A 9,073-nucleotide genomic window follows, 5' to 3' on the forward strand; every position below is an offset into this window, starting at 1 on the left:
ATGTGGATTCTGGAGAATTGAAGCTGGGTACCCAGGCTTTGGAGGCATGTGCTTTAGCAGCTAAGCCATTTCTTCAGCCCCAGGAACTATTTTTTTAATGTAAAACTAAGTCAGTAATTTATATGCAGAGCACACAAAGGGTTTGTAGTGATCAAATATCACACTAATGCATGTGGATGTATATCTGGAAAGCAAGTTGATTTATTTCTGGTTTGCTACATGGGAAATTTATGACACTAAAATTACTCTAGATACTTTTATGCTTGCATTGGGTTACCTCCTAATAAACCCATAGGTAAATAGAAAATACAGAGTCAAAATGCATTTGGTACATCTAACTTACTAAATATCATAGCCTAGCAACACAGTATACCACAGATTATTGTGTTTAGTCTCATAAACAACATTTGAAATTCAGCTTTTACTGAGTGCATATTGTTTGTGGTGGTTTGATCCAGGTGTCCCCATAAACTTAGGTGTTCTGAATGCTAGGTTGCCAGCTGATAGAGATTTGGGAATTTATGTCTCCTAGAGGCAGGGTATTATTGGGGACGGGCTTATGGGTGTTTTAGCCAGTTTCCTCATGCCAGTGTTTGGCATACTCTCCTGTTGCTATTGACCTTATGCAGGCCAGGGGGTGATGTCCACCCTCTGCTCATGTTGTCATTTTCTCTGCCATTATGGAGCTTCCCCTCAAGTCTACAAGCCAAAATAAACCTTTTCTTTTTCCCACAAGCTACTCTTGGTTGGGTGATTTCTACCAGCAAAGAGAACCTGACTGCAACATTGCTTTTATATCATGGTAAAGTCTAATAATTGAGCCCCTCCCCTGTAGTCCCTGTAATTGGGAGACTACTGTAAATCTTTTAGTAAGCAAGGTGGTACAGGTCAGACTTGGATGCACTTATTCAGAAAAAAATTGACAGTCTTTGGGAATTCAGAGATAGATGGGGAGAGATTTCAACAGACATAGCCAAAGATCTTAAGAAAAAGTAGGGGAAGATGGTAATTACCAATAGCTAGTTACTATTTACATGTCATATGGCACATCTTCACCTGCAAACTCAAAGCAAAAGCACACATCAAGAATTAAAGGGGTTTGGGATAGAGAGTTTGCTCAGTGGTTAAGGTGCTTGTCTACAAAGCCTAAGGATCTGGGTTTGATTTCCCAGCACCACATAAAGCCAGATGCACAGTGACACAGGCATATGGAGTTTGTTTAAAGCAGCTGGAGGCCCTGGTGCTCCCATCCTCTCTCTCTCCCTCTCCCTCCCTACCTCTCTCCTTGCAAATAATTGAATAAATTTTTTAAAGTTTAAGAAAAAGAAATTAAGGGAATTTATATAACTGAGCCATTTAGACAAGTCACTGTATATATTTATAGTATGCAAGTGTTTACCACTAGTACTACTAATGCTGATACCACAACGACTATTTTTAAAAATAATTTTGTGTATTTGAGAGAGAGGAAGGGAGGAAGAGAGAGATTGAGAGCAAGTATGGGCACACCAGGGTCTCCTGTAACTGCAAATTAACTCCACACATTTGTTCCACTTCGTGCATCTGGGTACTAGGAAATCAAACATGGGCCATCAGGCTTTGCAAACAACCATGTTTAACTGCTAAGCCATCTCCTCACCAAACTATGTTTTAAAAGAAATAAATGGGGTCTTGCTAAGTTGCTCAAACTATACTTGAATTCTAGGGCTCTACTAATCTTTCTGCCTCAACTTCCAAACCAGCTAAGACTACAAGCATTTGCTATTCTGCTTGACAGAAGTTTTGAACACATTTTTATCACAAAAATAATATATACTGTATAGGAAACTTGAAAAAGATTGAATAACAGGGTTGGCAAGCTTATTACAGGTAGTTAACAATAAACTCAATAATATTTGTTTTTTAAATTCTTTATTCTTTATTTATTTGACAGAGAAAGAGGGAGAGAGAGAGAGAGAGAGAGAGAGAGAATGAGTGAGCCAGGGCCTCCAGCCACTGCAGATGAATTCCAGACACACGTGCCCCTCTGTGCATCTGGCTAATATGGTCCTGGGGAATCGAACCTGGGTCCTTTGATCTTGCAGGCAAATGCCTTAACCACTAAGCCATCCCTCCAGCCCAATAATGTTTCTTCTTCAAGCAGTGATTAATTTGAAAATGCATTAATAAAATATTCAAAACAACAAAAGTATTAAACAATAAAGTTAAGAAATGTGCAAATTGTTTATAGAGAACATTTTGGAAGTGCATAAGAGGGGCATAGTATGCCCTTCCCCTGGGTTTGGCTAAGAAGACAGTGGATGAGAGAATACTGTGAGTCAAGACAGTAGCGGGCATTTGGAGGGAAAAATGATAATGATACTGAGTGATGTGTGTGTGTGTGTGTGTGTAATAGGTAAGATTAAAGCAGAAATCAGAAAAATTCATTTTTGATTAAGGTGTTGGATGCCTTGTGGGCCAGATTACAGATTTGCAATTCATATGAGTATAGAGGAACCAATACAGACCTGTGATTAGGGAAGCAAACTAATCTTGGGAGAAAATAACTTGATCAAGTGACTCAGAATTGCCTGGGTGCTGAGGACAGGTGAAAATGGATGGATTTTAGAATTGCTCAAGAGGAAAATAGTGTAGGTAGTTCATTGGGATTGTTGCCATTTTCTGATTGGGAATTTTTGGTTTGGAGTACCAATTTTCTCATTATATTAAGATTCAACATTCAAAATAATTCAATAATTATTCAGAATTAATTTTTATTTTATTATTATTTTTAAAATATTTATTTATTTATTTGAGAGGGAGAAAAAGGCTTAGAGAAAGAACTACCTACACTATTTTCTCTACGTATATTGGTTCTCATCTGCACATCAATAATACAATAAGCCCTTAACTAGATGCTAGCTCATACTTTTACATTTTACAATGGAATAAGATAAAAATGTAGCACAGATTGGAAGAATGTGTATAAAAACAGTAAAGGGGACTGGAGAGATGGCTTAGTAGTTAAGGCACTTGCCTGTGAAACCTAAGGACCCAGGTTTGACTCCTCAGAACCCACATAAACCAGATGCACATGGTGGCGCCTGGGTCTGGGGTTCATTTGCAGTGGCTAGAGGCCCTGGCATGCCCATTCTCTCTAAAATAAATAAATGTAAATATAAATAACTAAGAACAGTAAGGGCTATAGCTGGAAGAAGTTAGATAATATTAGTGGCATTTCAGTATGTAGGTGTCTATGATCATGAGTCCCAATAGTCCCTCCCAACAAAATCTGCAGGTGATGAATTTGTGATCTTGTCTGTTGATTGAACCAGACCCCTAGAGTCTTCCTTTTCTACTTTCACTAAACCCTGGTTCTTACTGGCATGGTAACTCCCTTGGATTTTTGATATGTCTCCCATGTCATTTTCAATACAATCTATCTACTGTGTGGCCTTGTCATCATGGCTACCCTATAGCACAATTTCCAGCTCTCTGATGGACTCCTTTCTCTTCCACTCTCTCTTTCTCAAGTAAATAAATAGATATTTATTTATTTATTTGTAGTCTCTGGATTCCTGTCTCACTATTGAGAGTCAGAAGACAAGAGCAAGTGTGAGTCAGGTTTTCTGTCTGCCCAATGACAGCACTGTGTTGCACCATTTGGGATCTCGTGTTTCTCTGTGACGGGTCATGTTTTCTTGCAGGTTCCCTGCAATGCCAGACAACTGTTTCTTCTGCTGGAGAAAGTGCCCACCCCTGTCATGAAGCTTGTCTGCGTTTTCTGTCTTTGCCTCCTGGGCCAAAGTTCAGGGAAGTCTGGACTGTACATTTCTGACCTTGTGTTTCCTGGTTCCTCTTCCCCCTGGTTTCCTTCTTACCTCCTTCCTCTCCCTGTCAGCTGCAACTTCACATCTCTCTTCAAGTTCACTTTCCCTAGTCCAGCCTTCTTCTTAGCTTTGGAAGCATCCAGTATATGGTGGGGAGCACACTAATAAAAGAACATAAATTAGAATATGTTACTTGTTACATGTTCAAATCCAATGAGATGACTGAATGACAAGAAAGGCAGTCATATCATTCAAGCAGGGACAGAGAGAGAGGGAGAGAGAGGGAGAGAGAATGGGCACATCAGGGCCTATAGATGCATGTGCCAGTTTGCGCATCTGGCTTTATGTGGGTACTGGGGAATTGAATCTGGGTCTTCAGGCTTTGCAGACAAGTGCCTTAACCACTGAGCAATTTCTCCAGCTCCCAGGAACATCATTCTTTCGTACTTGAATGAGGTCTGGCAGGGAAGATGTCCCCAGAGCAGCCGTCAGGGGGCGAGGCGGGCAGGCCCGGAGAAGGCTGGGAAGATGGAGGCCTCGGGCGGCTGGGCTCTGGCCGCCGCTGCTGCGTTTCCTCCTGGCCTTGGGCAGCTGCGGGCGCAGGTGGGCGGCCTGGGAGCCGGGCAGCTAGCTGCAGATGGTGTCAGGGCAGTCGGTGGCTGCAGGCTGACCCTGTTAAGATCCTGATGCGTCACTGACTCCTACAATGGAACCAGGGGATCTTGTGAAATGGCTGAAGGAGCAGGGTGAAGCGGTGAGCGCTGGAGACGCCCTGTGTGAAATCGAGACTGACAAAGCCGTGGTTACCTTGGACTCAAACGACGACGGCATCTTGGCCAAAATAGTGGTCGAAGAAGGAGCTAAGAATATAAAACTGGGCTCATTGATCGGTTTGATAGTTGGAGAAGGAGAAGATTGGAAGAGTGTTGAAATTCCCAGAGATGTCAGTCCTCCACCACCCATTTCGAAACCAGCAGTGCCTCAGCCCTCCACAGCCACAGGTGTCTGTCAAGAAGGAACCTGCAGCGGGGACACTGCAGGTTCGTTTAAATCCAGCTGCCTGCAATATTCTGGAGAAACATGCATTGGATGCTAGCCAGGGCACAGCTACTGGCCTCGAGGGATCTTCACTGAAGAAGATGCTCTCTAACTGGTCAAGCTGAAGCAGACGGGAAAGATTGCTGAATCCAGACCAGCCCCAGCTCCCCCATCCGCATCTGTGGCCCCCTCAAGCCCCAGCCTGGCCACCCTATCCTCCTCGGCCAATGATCCCTGCGGTGTCCCACCCTGGACAACCTAATGCTGTGGGCACATTCACTGAAATCCCTGCTAGCAACATCCGAAGAGTTATTGCCAAGAGATTAACGGAATCTAAAAGTACTGTACCTCATGCATATGCTACTGCAAACTGTGACGTTGGAGCAGTTTTAAAGGTCAGGCAAGATCTGGTCAGAAATGACATTAAAGTGTCTGTAAATGATTTCATCATCAAGGCAGCAGCTGTCACTCTTAAACAAATGCCAGGTGTTAATGTCAGCTGGGATGGAGAAGGCCCAGGGCAACTGCCCACTGTGGATATTTCAGTGACTGTGGCAACAGATAAAAGTTTGATTACACCAATCATAAAAGACGCTGCTGCAAAGGGTCTACAGGAAATTGCTGACTCTGTAAAGGCTCTATCGAAGAAAGCAAGAGATGGAAAATTGCTACCTGAAGAATACCAAGGAGGGTATTTTAGTATTTCCAATTTGGGGAATGTTTGGCATCAACGAGATTTCTGCAGTGATCAACCCTCCTCAGGCCTACATTTTGGCTGTTGGGAGGTTCTGCCCTGGGCTGAAGCTCTCTGAGGATGAGGAGGGGAACACGCTACTGAAGCAGCATCAGCTCATCATGGTCACCATGGCCAGCGACAGCCAAGTGGTTGATAATGAACTGGCTACCAGGTTTCTTGAAAATTTCAAAGCAAACCTACAGAATCCTCTCCGGCTTTCTTAGCCCGTCAAGACCAGAGTGGTGGTTAGCAACACACGTGACTAGGTGTTTAGGAAGTAGATGGAATGTTTATTTATTTATTCATTCAAGGTGCAAGCCTTTAACCCGAGCTGTCTGCATTATCAGTGTGTGTGGTAGAACTGTGTGGTGGTGTGGTGACAAACTCTGGCTAAATAAAGAAGAGCTTCTGTTTAGCCAGATCCTTTTTTAACCCCTGGTGCTGTCCAGAAGGGGAAGAAGACTGATGTCAGTCACTTCTTGGCTCACTGAAGATTTTTGAGAATGTAGGGTACATTGTGAAATGAAAACTTGCAAGTCTACCTTAATTTTGTTGACATTTGGAGTGGGCTTCAAAGAGATGCCTGTCAGCATTAGGACCTCTCTTCTCTAAACACTACTTTTGATATACTTGAACAATTAAATATGTATAAAACTTTATTCTGGATAATAGTAAATAAAAGATTACATTCTATTAGGGGTTGTGGCAACATTACTGAATTTTTATGTATATAAAGCCATATATGTTTCTAGTCTTTTCGCTTCTATAACACTGTGAACTTCTCAAGAAGAATAAAACAAACCTATGAGAAAAAAGAAAATGTACCCAGATAACACTTACAATGAAAATAGGGGTAGGTGACATATGGGAAATATAAAAGGTCTGGGGCACATCATAGAGGGAGGTCTGCTGGGGTGGAAGGAGGGTCAGAGTAAAACATTTCTACAAGGAAAGAGTCATGCCATGAAGAGATGAGGTGAAGGGGGGTGAACAAGGCAGGTGGCATGTATGATGGCAGGCCAGAACGATAGGGTGGGATTGTCTGTGGCAATGGTATGGGGCTGGAGACTAGGCAGGAAGCCCAGTGTGGCCTCCCTCTTTCTGGTTATGCACTACATCCTTATCAGAAAGGAACGAGCAGGCAAATCTCTATCATCCCAAGGTGTTTTCTCTGTTAATCTTTCATCTCTCAAGTCACTATGTTTACCTGTTCAGTAAATAATTGCCAGATCAAACTTGCATAGTTATATACTTGGAACTTTTCTGACTCATGAGGGACTGAAAATCCTAATTTAGTCAGCTTTTGTAGAGCTATTTGTGGAACTCTCTGGTTTGACTATGAATAATGGTTCTTTATTTTCTTTGTTTCTCACCAGCCAATGTGGTTTAGGATTTAATAGCCAGGCAGAACACTGAAATTAATACTAGTAATGTTTTAAGCTGCATGCAGAAAAGGGATGAGGGAATTTAAAGTTGTTAGCTTTTTGTGTGTGAGGAGCTTAAACTAGGCAGAATCTCATTAGAAGTTTAAACAAATGAACATGAAAGGAAATTCCTGTTGCCAGTTTATCTTTCCTTGAACACAATTCAGTTCCTAAATGAGAAGACAAGGTTCAGAACTCAGCTTTGGCCTCTCTGATTAGTAGCAGTCTCTGGTTATTTCCAGATTCTGAGCCTCTTACTCAAAGAATTGAAGAAAAGAGCACATAGACACAGAAATAGTGAACCATTAAGAAACTCCATTAAGAGCAATAAGAGTAAAGGTGAGAATACCCTGAGAGAGACAGCTGGCCACTTTGTGGGAAAGTGCCTCAAGCCCCAGGAAGTGGCCTGGGACTTCTCTTTATCAGATTCTTTTGTTCATTTTTATTTATTTATGTGAAAGCAACAGAAACAGAAAGAAGGAGAGAGAGAGAGAGAGAGAGAGAGAGAGAGAGAAAGAATGGGCACACCAGGGCCTCTAGCCATTACAAACGAACTCCAGACACGTGTGCCCCCTTGTGCATCTGGCTAACGTGGGTCCTAGGGAATCAAACCTCAAATCAGAGTCCTTGGGCTTCACAGGCAAGGGCTTAACCGCTAAGCCATCTCTCCAGACCTCTTTATCAGATTTTATAGGGCCTTTTGGGTAAGTTGCTAAGGGAGTACTTTGATTGACAAGTTCAGGTATATAATCTTTTTCTCTATTGTGCATGTCCCTTCCCATGATTCTTCTGATTTTAATCACATGTATGCACAGTTACACATAGGTATAAAATGATAAATAAGGTTTTTCCCTGAAGTTCACTTAGAGGACACAATTTGCTTCACTGAACATATACCCCAAACCAGTCCCAGCTGAATGGTCTTCCTACTGTTCTGAACAGGTATAATTTAGGACATATTTACATAGAAACTGGTCACAAATAATGGTTGCTAGAGGAAGAGCATCCTATTTCATTGTTTGGAGCAGGGTGCACCTGCAGGTCGGTGCTGATGGGGGTCCTAGGCTGATACCAGGTTGTTCAGGCACATTGTGAGGAGAGACATGTATTTAGGCCCAAGCCAAGCACTGTCCAGGTCTCTCAACAATTTCCTTTGCTTACGTGCCTTGATTCTGAACACGTGAAGATATGTCCCAAGTGAAATGATGGCTTTATTAAAATTGAGTGTTTTGGTTTTTTTAAGAAAAGCTATTGGGCTGGAGAGATGGCTTAGTGGCTAAGCGCTTGCCTGTGGAGCCTAAGGACCTCGGTTCGAGGCCCAATTCCCCAGGACCCACTTTAGCCAGATGCATAAGGGGACACATGTGTCTGGAATTCGTTTGCAGTGGCTGGAGGCTCTGGCGTGCCCATTCTCTCTCTCTCTTTCTCTCTCTGTTGCTCTCAAATAAATAAAAATAAACAAACAAATAAAAAGAAAAGCTATTATTCTGGTGGTGGTGGTGGTGGTGTGTGTGTGTGTTGTGTGTTCTAAGTTATTTTGATTGTATGGTAATGGAAGATAGATATGTTCCATTTGTGTGTGAACAGTATTGGGAAGTTCAGATAAAGAGATAATTATGAAAAAAGACTCATATAAGATATACAAGCAGGTTGACTTGACCCAAGAAAAAATTTATAATCTTTTATTTTTCTCTCTGTTTTTTAATGCCTTTGAAGAGAAACTGCTACCCCCATCCCATCCCAAAGGAAATAATTATTCCTCTTGCATTGGAGGAACCAAGAAGAAAGAACACTTGGCCGATTTTTATTTCTTAGTGGCTGATAAGAACTATTCACACAATGGAGAATATTTTGGAAAAATGTACACCAATATTGGACAGTTTCTGTCAAAGAAAATGAGGGTCTTTCCATATTGCTTTTAGTTTTATTTTTCTCACACTTGTTTTTTTCACCCATGCTTGTTTTTTGTGAAAAAAAAATACATTTATATATTCATGTCAGTGAGTCTACCAGAGAAGTGAATGAATGATGGAAGGATTCCTTCAGTTAAGCTCTCATTTGAATGA

At 41.9% G+C, this 9,073-nt stretch overlaps 1 pseudogene; it reads left to right on the forward strand.

The window, feature by feature from the left end:
* The first annotated feature begins 4,279 nt into the window (after window positions 1-4,279).
* Window positions 4,280-5,807, forward strand: LOC101604766 (annotated as a pseudogene).
* Window positions 5,808-9,073: the final 3,266 nt, after the last annotated feature.

This window comes from Jaculus jaculus, chromosome 2, assembly GCF_020740685.1.
Source record: "Jaculus jaculus isolate mJacJac1 chromosome 2, mJacJac1.mat.Y.cur, whole genome shotgun sequence".
Lineage (NCBI taxonomy): Eukaryota > Metazoa > Chordata > Mammalia > Rodentia > Dipodidae > Jaculus > Jaculus jaculus.